This window comes from Cyprinus carpio, chromosome A17 (genome assembly GCF_018340385.1).
Source record: "Cyprinus carpio isolate SPL01 chromosome A17, ASM1834038v1, whole genome shotgun sequence".
NCBI lineage: Eukaryota > Metazoa > Chordata > Actinopteri > Cypriniformes > Cyprinidae > Cyprinus > Cyprinus carpio.
In genome coordinates this window covers 24,267,802-24,280,593 of record NC_056588.1, presented here as the reverse complement: position 1 = coordinate 24,280,593, position 12,792 = coordinate 24,267,802, and the positions used below count along the sequence as shown (strand labels likewise).

At 38.0% G+C, this 12,792-nt stretch overlaps 1 protein-coding gene across 7 annotated transcripts in view; it reads right to left on the bottom strand.

Moving 5' to 3' along the window:
• numb (NUMB endocytic adaptor protein) overlaps positions 1-12,792 on the bottom strand; it is a 47,121-nt gene that overhangs the window by 32,900 nt on the left and 1,429 nt on the right. The window contains exon 1 of one of the 7 annotated variants that reach the window (XM_042774466.1): positions 6,610-6,876. The exons of the other annotated variants lie outside the window; for them this stretch is intronic. The gene's annotated coding sequence lies outside the window, so the exon portion shown is untranslated. Of the gene's footprint in view, positions 1-6,609; positions 6,877-12,792 lie in introns of those variants that run through there. 7 annotated transcript variants of the gene reach the window in all.

The window sequence follows — 12,792 nt, the reverse complement described above, 5'->3', positions numbered from 1 at the left end:
TGTATATTAGGTATGTGACCATATCAAATTTTCACAATAGTCGTTGAAGATTTTATCACAGTATATGGTTTTATCACAACATATAATTTAGTGAGTAAAAAAATGTGTGCTTTCATTCAGCGCATCTCCTTCACTCCTTCATCTGTGCTATTTAAATTAAATTGTCGCCTTTTTAAAGTTTAATAATCACATGAGGCTGTATCGCTGTTTTTCCCATAAATAAATTGAAGAAATTCATACATTTGTTATAGGTTACCGTATAAGTTAGGATGTTTAATACATTTTATTCACACTCATGCTCCTAAATACATTTTCCAGTTCGCACACATCTATTTTTAGTGAATGCTCGCACTGTCAAGCCCTGGACTGTACATTATTGTTGCTCCTCTATGCCCAGCCTTTCTGAAACACGAAAAGCGCGGTGTATGCTGATTGGCCAGCTATCCAGTGCCTTGTGATTAGCCGAATACCTCAAGAGTGTGACGGAAATGTTACGCCCCTTACTATACTGTGATGCCGTCTCCCAGCAGGACGAGACAAAACCAGTAAAACCCATTACAAACAAGGCATTTGTTGCATCCAGAGGGAACATAATTAATTAAATAAGTGATTAATTAAATAAATCATAGTTAATTGTCTTTTTATGCATTGCGTTGCATATTGCGATGCGTAAACCTAAAACCATATCTGCATTTGTGATCGGAGAAACGACAAACAACAAGCTGTCCTGGAACAGTGTTGTAAATACAACTTAACCACTGATTTCTAGTTGTGTCCTCTTTTGGAAGACCAAACAGAGTAGTTTTGCTTTCATAACGAAACACAGTGTCTCCACGACATGGCGGCGGTGCAACAATACTACAGCGAGAATCAAAGTTACTCCTCCTTTATTTTGCGTGAACATTTGGGCGGCGTTATGCAAGTCTTCCCACACAGTGTCGCAAACATGTGGGGGCGTGTTTAAACGAGGAGTTTTAGGAGGGAGTGGACAAGTCTTAACTTTTATAAGGAATATCTCTTTGAGTTTGACACTTTAGTCTTTGCAACTTTAGGGATCTTATCTATGTACAAACAGCTTGTAACACTCCAAAGAGAAAGGAAAATTTAAAATGGGATCATATGACCTCTTTAAACCTTGCAGTGGTGCATATATTTCATAGAAAGATATCTATGAAATATATCTATTTCACAGACAGTTTGTGGTGTTTTGACACAATTTAAGTTTTCTATGAAAAAGTAAACCGCCCAGTGAATGCTGGCAGTCATGAGCAAAGTCTTAGCCAAGACTTAAATCATACAGTCCAAAAACGATGGATGTAATACTAGAAATGACAAGATAAGCTATTAATAGTGTGATGGAGAATGACTCCAGCAGTTCAGATATGCCTTTTATGGGGCATCTTCACCTTGAAAAATTCCATACCAGAATGGACAAAGAAAAGAAGCAAGTGAAAGAGCAGGAGGGATGAATTAAAAAGGTAGAGAACCAGAGAGAGAGAGAATCAGTGGGGGCTCTGAGCAAGGTTAATTCCTCTAATGACTCTGACAAACGCAAAGAAACTGACTGACTCTTCATGTTAACAAATTGTGGGTATGTGTGCAGTCACTGCTGCATGAGAGAGAATCACACACAGGCAGGTGGAGAGGCAAATCTCTCCATGCTCTCCAGTGGCGTCAGTCTCACACTGGAATAATGCTCAGTAAGCTGCTGCGTGTGCCACCGGATGCAGTGTAGTCTGAAACTGATCACTGGGCTTTGGCTGGGAACCAAAACCCAGTGAGGTGTCTACTGAGACAACATTACTGGACATCCGTATGTGTGAAAGAAAGTGCAGCATTGCATAGATGTTATATTTTGAATGCTGAACATTCAATGTATGTCAAATGCATAAAAATAAACTAATTCTAGATCAATCCATTAAAAAATTATTTTGAGTTGAACTGTGAATTTACACTCTGATGCTTACGTAGGTAGGTTTCATGCTGGAATCAGACTGTGGCTCCTTGAACCAAAAGTGGATCAAAATGTGAGGTGCCTAAAAATTCCAACCTCATGTTAGAGAATAAACCATTCAGAAGTTGAGGATTACACACCATGAGAGCTACAAATATGAGTTAAATAACAGCGCAGGTTACAATGTGGTTTTAAATTCAAATAGGGATGCACGATATTATCGGACCAATATCAGAATCGGCCAATAATGCCATTAAATGTAGATATCGGCACCTGCCCGATATGAAAAATTATGCCGATATGTCTTGCCGATAAGAGGAATACATTAACTCACATATTCTCAGGGTGTTTTGCATTCGAATGCAAAAACGTTGCATTCGATTTTTAGGTATGTGTCAGGCAGCGTTGTCAGTGCTGCACGAAATACGCCGACGATGTAAGTGTCATTGCATTTTAATGCATGGTGCTGTTTTTTTTTCTTCTAATTTTTTAAGCAACTTTATTAATTATATATGGTTTATAAACATTATTTGAAACATTATGCACTTTTTTTCAAAGACAGTTGTGTTATTTTATTACGCTTTGAACAAACGTGCATAATATTTTGCTCGATGCACCCTCTTCTGGTCTCAGGAGAGAAGCCCAAAGCTTTTTTCCCCCTAACTGGAATTATGCCTTTTAAATTTGAATATAATTAGAATTTTGATAATATTTAAATAGAAAATTTTTATTTAGTTTTCAGTCATTTTGACAGCCCTACAGGGTGTGCTAGCCATTAAATCACGTCAACAGTGCGATTAGATCACGTCAGCATTGTGGATCATTCTTGAAGCAAAGTTTTGTCTGAATGGTGATTGGATTCACTGTTTTGGATCGCTGCATTTAAACTGAGAATGCACGTACAGAATGAAGCATTTGCCATAGGTTAGAGTACACAGTAATGAGCCTCCCCTGGGTCCTAATGCCCGCTCAGGAACGTGTTTTAATTCTGTAGGGGGCACTGTTGGCCTACTTCTGGTAAAATGAAAGCAAAATAAACAAATAATATTTAAACTGTGTTTCTGGTTAAATAAAGCAGTAACTGATGCCATAAAATCATGAGTATGTTTTGATTCAAACGTCAGAAGCTATAGCTTACATGAAAAAAAAAATCACAAACATGACACTTAAACAAAATAATTTTATACATACTGATTCATGCGTTTTATTTTTTAAACAAATATGAGCTCTAAAAGATTTTCAGAATTTTTACAACTTCTGCTTTAGACCATTTACAAATATTAAATCATAAAATAAAAATCTTAAGGTTACAACTGCATCTTTCTGAGAAAAAAAAATGCAGTGATTAATATATTGTTTATTTATAGTTATTTTCAAATCTTCAATGTACTGTCATTATAAAAGAATGTCATTATTGTTTAATTCTAACAAATAATTTCTTGTTATAAAACTAACCAAAATAAAAAAAATATTTATAATCGGTATCGGCATAAGCATCAGCATCAGCATCAGCTATCGGCCAAAATGAGTTGAAAATTATCGGCATATCGGATACTGGCAAAAATCCAATATCCTGCATCCCTAAATTCAACTATCTTTATTAAATAATTCCAGAGGAAACAATATTAATGGTAGCAGCTGTTCAGTCCACACACATGGGCTCTTCCTCCAGTCTCTTGTCTCTACTGGAGACAGTCCAGATGATTGACCACTGCGTGTCCACCATCAATGACCACTGTGAAGTATACAGGACCACAGATAAGCCATTAATGAGAGCAGAGCAGAAACGCACACAAAGGCACAACCATTTGCATATCTAGATGAAAGTCAGCTCGTTTATGGCTCTGTCAGTGTTATCTGTGAAGGGCAGGTCTGCTCACCTTCACTTGACAAAGCCCTCGGATAGACACCACTACTCCTCAGGACGTCAAATAATAGGAAGTTGACTCAGATATACAAATGTAATCAAGGATATGCAGCTCCTGTTCTGATAAATGTAAAATGCTTTTTTTACGTACAGTTTCATTAAAACCATGCAACATGTAAATATTTAGTATAGAAATACAAAGTTTGAAGCACAAGGCCACAGAACATTCCTGCTTAAAGAAGCAAAGCACTGCAGTTAATAAGTGATGTATTGGAACAGCCAGCCTAATGTGTTTGTATGAGAGAAAGAGTACAGTGCACTTTATCGACTGAATACGACTGAACCATATCACTGGCATTCACACATACAGTTAAATCTCCCTGATGTCTCCAAATAGAAACGTTCTATTAATTTTACAATTATATCAGTATGTGTGAAAGAGCAACATGAGTCTCAATGTAAATTCTAGGAATAATGTTCATACATACAATTTTCTTATGTCCTCACTGTGTTGACAAAAGTGCAAGTTATCACCAACTATTACATGATGCAACACATCATTCAAGATAAAATGACGGGGTCACAACTGAAGCTACACAAAACAAACATACAAATATTATCTAAACCTGTAGAAAAAGAATTGCAGTAAAAATATTCCACAGCCCTAGTTTAAACAAAGTTACATGGATTCTCAGTTAAACACATCATGGTTCCACGTGGTGACAATGAAAAAAGAAAAAGTCCAAGGGATTTGAATGCTTTTAAGTGCCACCAATAAAAATTCCTCTTTTTAAGTAACTCCAGATGAGTTTTAGTTTTCGTGATGTCATTCACTCACATAAATGCCGCAATTTCATATTATAAACTGCAAATGCCATTAAAGTCTGTCCTATTTAAATACCCAAAACCCTTCCCTGCACAAAAGAAGAGAGTGGACGTGTGCTTTTTCTGAAAGATATGAATCAATTACTCCTGGTGCCGCTGACTCACGTACAGTACGAGCCCTGCGTCTGCTGTTAACAGTAGTAGTCAGAGGTGGGACATCTGGCCCATCAGCCAAAGGTTATGTTGATTCTCTTAAAGGAGCTCAAGCAGGTCTGGTCAGAGTAAACTGTGTTTGTTAAATGCCCTACTGAAACCAGAGCCTCTCGATGGCTCGACTCATGTTTTATTCAGGCTCTGCCAGTCTAGCAACAAATACATCTGAAACCTGTGACCAAAAATCAGACAACCCATCCGTCCTGATTGAAACCAGCAACCCATTCTTATGCCTGAACCTAATCCTTCAGATAACAAAAGACCATTGATCAGATTGAAAACCCTAATATTCTAATTGCACATTGGTGAATAATCACAAAAAAACGGTTAGGAACATGTTTGGGTCATCTTTCACGAAATACATTTAAGGAAAGAGACAATATATTTTTTACCATTAGGATGTATTAAAAAAAATCATTTTGGGGGGAAAAGTGTATAACCGTCATAATTAAAATAATGTCACAATGCAAAAACTTCCAAATGTTATTAAAATATGCTTATTTTTCTTTATTTTATTTTTCCCAAATTCTGTTTTTCCCAATTTAATTTTTCTTCTATTTCACTGGTCAATTTTATCTATCAAAAAGCATGTCTAATTTATTTAAACAATGAAACTTATAGCTACAATTTATTAAATGTTTAATCAAAAATAGATTTTTCGGGCCTTGTAAAAATTCTTTTTTATTTTTCCTAAATGTTTTACATTTCTCCTTGTAATATTTCTGGATTCCATTTTAATTGTTTAATTGCATTTAAAAAAATGTAAAAACATTTCTTATCAACGGAATTAACATTTCCAAACTTTTACAGTTTAATAAAAATGTTGGTATTATGTTTTCTGAACTTTATGGATTTATGATTTAATACACAATTATTATCAAAAACGGTGGTAATGAAATGAAGCTTCACATGAAACACACTGCCAAACACATTAACAATTTAATTAATCTTTTAAAATAAAAACAAAAAAAAACTTTGTTTGGGCAAACAAAGTGCTGCATGACAGAAGTTTACTGTTAAAATTAAAACATGGAAGAAACGTGATATATCTTAAAAAATTTTTTTGAATAATTTTATAAATAGTAATAGCAGTAAGATTGTCCTAAGTCTTCAACAAAAGTCATGTTTGGTGTAAGCAATAAGCGTTTGTAAAAGCTTCATTTGGTTCCCCAATCAAACTCAACCAAAGCAGATAAGAAATGGTGCTGTAAGAAGCTCTTCCTCTGTGAAAGACAATATTGAAAGAACAGGTAACAGGAGCCTGTGTGACTCATAGCATGCTGGTTCAAACCAGAGAGAGAATTTCATCACACCCCGTCCAACCAGTCTGACCACTCAAGGAGGCCCAACGAGGCCTGTAGTATTTACCATTCTCCTTCTGTGTGACTGCGGCGTGCCTGAGTGACACCTGAAGCCACCAATCTGGCCATCTCTCTCCCTCCAGGCCCACAACTTCTGAACAAACTGAAAGAAGTCATTGTCTGTCATCCAAGACAATGGGGACTGTATTGCATGAGAAGCCAGGGAGAGATCGCCGTTCCACGGACAAATGCGTCCAGTGGAGCAAAAGAAGTCCAAATAATGGAAAATTACCCAGCGGCACAGACCGCAGAGGTTTGATTGCTTTGAAGCAATGCGCTCATTAAAAAGCAGCTCCATCAGCGTGCGAGCCGGGACCTCTGCTGCTGAATGAAGCTCCAATCAGTCTCAGTGGCGTCTCAGGGGCTGCAGCCTGACACCGATCACTTACCGAGGGCAGGTGTGTCCAGTCGACTGAAGACTGCAGCAAGCTCACAAGGCCTCTATCAGGTCCTGTGCACCCTTTTCTACCAGCAGAGTGCCGGCTGTTTCTGGGAAAGCTCTGCACTGTCACCCTTTCAATGGAAAGGGAGTGAGAGAAGCACGCAGACACGGACTGTATGATGTGACTCATCTCACAGGCCTGGATCTCTGATAAAAGCCTGAACGGCTGAAGGCAGTCCACTGATGCGATGCAGAGGAAACACACTCCTCTCCAGACTGCCGTCCCCTCCTCCTCCTCCTCCTCAGGAAAGGAATGCACACTCTTCCCACGTAACTTTCGTCTTATCCGAGGGAGGGAGGGAGCGAGCTCTTGGAAAGCACAGTATGTGCTTGTGTTTGTGTGTGTGTTCACATTTGAAACATCAGTGTTGAAACAAACGTCTACATCAGCGATTTTTAGCCAATAACACCAAGCCGCATTTTTACCACATAGCCTATAATTTAAAAAAAATGCATGTTTTGCAATAATTGTGACAAAATTGAGAAAACACACGTCCACTTGAAGCTTAAACGATGCATGATGCATGACAAAACCTGTAAATAGAAACGCTCTGCCGGTAAACAAACCACAGGAAACATCCTGACTTCACCTCAGTTGCAAAAGCAACGCTCTGCAGTAACGCCAACAGCAACGCTAGCGAACGCAGCACGGAGCGGCAGGCCTCGTGTTACAGGCAGCGTTGAGATTCCTAGCGAACCATGATGCAGCAAACAGAACAGATTTCATGACAGCAAGGAGCCGACAGTAAGCTCTCTGGCCTCTGCCACGATCAAGTCTGCTTCTGACACAGAGCCAAAATCTGAGCGCACCGGCTGAAGAGGAGCCCCTGGCTTCCCCGCGCGCGTCCGTGCTCTCGTACCCCGCCACTGCTGCTGTTACCAGGAAACCAGCGTCAAAGCTGCGAGCGGAGCCATGCCACAGGACATTACGTGTGCAGCTTATTGAGAAGATATCACAGTGTGCCACAGGTTGCAGATTAGCACACGGCTGTCCTTGAGCATGAGGCTGATGATAATCATGCTGAGAACAAATTACTGCGCTCATCTACAGGTCCTGCGCTCTTAAAACTGCAGAGGCTGCTTTAACACTGCTGATTAACACTCTTATGGTGATAATTAGCTTTACTACCAAGAAGCTTACAGCACCAAATCATCCCTTTTACATCTGACACTTTCACAAAGGCCTCTTATAAAAGGACTCCATATAGAAAGGCATAGTTCACCCCAAAATGAAACTTACTTTCTCTGCAGAACACAAAGTGAGATGTTTAGTAGAATGTTCAGGTTGCTCTTTTCCACACAACAAAAAAAAAAAGGACAAAACAGCTCCATAAAAGTAGGGCTGGGTTATATTTGATGCACCAAATATTAGTGATATTTTCGCAATATTTTTGCGGTCAATAGAAAATGAGAGAATGTTTCACATGTTTATATTTCATTTTTATATACCTTTAAGTAAATATGATTTTAAAATGTTCCTTTTATGTTCTTTAAGTAAAAATCGGTAAGAGGTCACAATATTTAGATTATTATATACAGTACATACACACACATACATAATACAATTTTTGTACATTTCTCAAAATATAATAGATTGTGGCATGCAGACTGAGACACTATCACTCCTAAAAAAGGTACAATCTAAAGTTTAACTTTTAATTTCATTTGTAAATATACAGAACTGTCAGGCTGAGGTTCATCCCACAGACTCCTGTGGGAAATACTGTGAAAGCATCTGCAGACATCTGACGTCAAGAGCTCAACGTAAAGCAGAAGGACTGCTGAAGTTTCAGATGTCAGGTACAGTTTCAGCGACATGAATTGGTTAGTAATGACATCAGCAATGACGAGCTACGCAGGAATATCTCAATGTCCATTTCTTCAGTGTGCGAGTGGATCGTTCTTCCTCTTGCGACATGCTGATGGGTGAGGCTACAGGCAGATTTCAACACGCTATTAAAGTCAAGAGTTCTCATTAACACCAGCATTGTGTTCCTGTAAAATGAGTGCAGATGCTCTGCATAATACCTAAAGATACAATGTCTCTATTAGCAAGGCATTAATGATGCTTAAGACTTAATTATGATTAGCATTATTCTGATGAAGGTTCATTTCAAGGCTACATCATGAGTCCTTTCGACTGTCTTTCACAGGAAAAAACGCCAACCAGAGGCCTAAAACAGCTTGATGAATTTTCAAAGTTAATGATAAATCACTGTTGGTAGCCTATTTCTTTTCCACCAAGATAGTGTCGAGCCCTTAAACCTGCAGGTCTTGAATCTGGAAACCAGTGGCCGGTGGGCATGACAGTCTTCTCACCATCTAAAGCTTTTAAGACAACGACAACAACTCCAGCTAGACACAAAACTCCAGCTAGATGAGTTCTGCTGACATAATTGTGTTGATCATTACATCAACATAATATTGTGTGCAATTTAAACTGAAATTTCTGCATTGATATTTTTATAAGTTGTAACTTCATGAAACTTTTGGGCAGTGTATTTACAGTTCCCATCATGCCTTGCATAGGAATGGATAATGAATATGAGCAGAATAAGTTACACTTAGCATGTGTTATGCTTGCTATTAATTTGAAATGAAACCGATCCACAGCCACCACTCATGAAATTTAAATGTAATTAAAAAACATTTCGGAGTAATCAACATTTTTTTTTTTAACATTTTTCATTGGTTTTTAGTGTTTTACACAAACTAAACACAGCAAAAAAAAAAATCTAAATTATTTAAAGGGGTCATATGATGCTGCTAAAAAGAACATTATTTTGTGCATTTGGTGTAATGAAATGTGTTTATGCAGTTTAAAGTTAAAAACAACATTATTTAAAAAATCTCCTATTTTCAATACTGTATTGGCCATTATAGTTTCTCCTGCCTCCGTGTACATTATAGTTTCTCCTCCGCCTTGTAATGCCTTGTCCGGCCGGAGCGATGAGACATAAACATAAAACCCATTATAACGTGATATAAATATGATTTCTAGTAATGTCATCTGGACGGCGTTATGCAAATCTTCCCAAATTGTGACGTAGAGATGTTGGGGCGTGTTAGAACGAGCCGTTTCAGGGGGGCGTGGACGAGGCTTAACTTTTATAAAGAATATATCTTTAGATTTGAGACTTTAGTCTTTTCAACTTCACAGATCTTCTTTATTCACCAAGAGCTTGTGACACTCCAAAGAGAAAGGAAAAATTTAAATCACATCATTTGACCCCTTTAAATTAGATTTTATAGGCTAGAACATGCGGGTCAGATTGTGGTGTTGGATAATAAATATGTTACAATAAAATAAAATTAGCCTAATGATAATTCAGTTTAATGTTTTAATCCTCTGACGTCTGCTCTGCATGGCTCCTTAGGCACAGGTATACTTCACTTTCCACGTTCTGTCTCGCGCACAGCCGCATCTGCACAGCTTTCACGGTAAACTCAACCACCGACGGACGAGCTTGTTATTCGGGTCTTCTTTAATGCTTTAAAGTCGTTTGAATGTTCCAACTGGCCAGGTATTTGTCCGTTAAAGTGCAAGAAGTCGTGAAAGAGAACTCTATTCGTGGTTTCCACGTCATAGATGAAGCTACACAGAACACGGTGCTAGAATACTGAATTCAGTTCTCTTGCGCGTCTTCTTGCGCTTAAATGCTATAAAATCAATTGAATATTTAAACTGGCAAGGCAACTGATAAACTTTCGTGATGACACATCAGTGACAAATCCGTCAACTGACCTGAGCGTATTTCAGTCCTTATTGTCGAGACCTGAATCATTTAGTTCACTTAAACTCCGCCCCTTTCTTACAATCGACTGCATGCTCTCATTCACATCTGCCTCCATCCAATCAGCAACCAATGGTTTTGCATCACAATATGGTAGAAATCCTCTGTCAGTACATCTGTTCCATCACGGTTTTGAATAACTTTTGACTTACATCAAATAGACTGAGTTAAATAAATTACTTAAAAAGTTGATGTCATCTGGTTCTGGAGGAGATTCACGGATCCCTGACCAAACACCAGCACCATTTTGCTTAAAAAAGGGGTATGGCTGGATTCCCAGATAACATTTCATGAATGTGCTGTCATTGAAAGTGATGTCAGCACTAAGTCAGAGAACTGGACACATACCAGGCCAAAGTCCATGTGCAGAAACAGCAGTAATATCTCAGTGTAACTCACGGCTCACATCACATCCATTCAACCCACGCCGTGACCTCTCTTTACACGCAGCCATAAAACAGAGAATCTGAACAGTCCTCATAAATTACAGGAATGGAGGGAAGACCTAATCTTCCACAACAGACAGGAGAGCGATGTAAAGCCTTCTTCAAAAAACCTACATTAAATTTTCATACCTGCATAAATGAGTTATTTTATTATGGTTACACATGCAAAACTGTACAACCTTGAGCACAATCATATCAAGGCATACCCCGATCAGAGTACAGAGTTTTGGATGTGATAATGATTAACCGCTGAGCAGCCCAGGACTGCTGGAACCAAAGGTAGCAGAGTAAACAGATAAGATCAGATTTCTATCTTGGCAGCGTAGCCTCTATAAGGAAATGACAAGCGACTTCATCCCGCAAGAAAACCCTGCTTAAGTGTGTAGTTTGACAGCAACTCTCATTCAGATGACTCATCAACTGGATGCACTCATTTCCGAATGCCATCACACTTTAAGTAAAGCCAAGCCCTCATAACTAGTCCAGGTGAACATATATGTTACAATGAAACCTGCTCTGTTTCAATGGAAATCCAACACTGGCTGCTTGGTATTCGTGTAGATTTATCTAGGAATCTGAACTATGGCAGAACTGATGTGGCAATGACTCATTAAGCCTCGTGTAATTAGCACATTAAGTGCACAATCAAAGTTTAAATGTAAGCAGAAGGCAGCAGAGACCATGACTAAGACCACAGGTCATGACCTTAAACCTCTAAAGCCTACTTTTATCATTTAATACACAGATATGGCCTCTAAATGATCGACATGATCAAAACTTCTACTACATGCCATCTGTTGACTGACTGAAAGTTTAGAGGTTTTTTTTTAGTAAAAGGTCTTTTTGTATAATTGTACAAACGTCCCCCTCCAGCTCAGCTTCACGTGTATTTTTGCTGTCAAATCTTAATGGATGTTTACAAAATAAAGGCAATAACTTTGATATTGTTAGTAGGGATGCAAATGATACCATTTTTTCAGAACTGATGCGATCCGATCCGGAAAATTCTGAGTATCTGCAGATACCGATCCAATCCGATACCAGCGCAGTTTTTTTTTTAAATCAATGTAGAATTTCTATACTTCTCTGAGTTGACCTGATCATCACTTTTTTGTGTGTTAAACACAATCTACTACATATAAACAACTTCATTTTAATGAAAAATAACAAATGAAAAAATATAAAATCACAATCTATGACAAAAATACTATTATAAACTAGGTTAGTGGATAATTCAGAAGCTAAAGATACTCTAGAAAAATCACGGGTGCACAATAATTTCATAAAATCTAGAAAAATATTTACAAATAAAAGTGAATAAGTCTAAATTCTGGTAAAATGTTACACATTGCTCTTTGTATTGTTGTAAAATACATGCATGAAAAAACAAGGATATACATTTATATAGAAATATAGTATATAAATTATTTTAAATGTAAAGCACAGTAATAAAGTTTTAAACCTCAGTTAGTCTGTGCTCTTGAAGAGAGTTTCATGGTTTTGTCTGTAGTAACCGAACGCGACACAGTTTGATCGCTGAATGGAGGACGACAGACAGCCGCAGAGGAAAGAAGAGTTTATGTGAACTTGAATTTAATGATTTCAATATTAATCTGTACCTCACACTGAACATGTAACATCTTCAGAACACTTTAAATATAGTGCACGAAAACGTTTTGGTGCTTTATAATGTTTTTGTGCCTTTCGTGGGGCTCAACAATAACACAGAATAGTATTCGCACAATATCGGATTTGTATCGGTCTCGTCTGACCGATACCCGCTCCACAGGAAGTGCCAGTTTTGGAGCCGATACCGATCCTGAGTATCGGATCAATGCATCCTTGTTAGTAATACTTTAAGAACACTTACTGGACTAAAGCAGCTTTGCT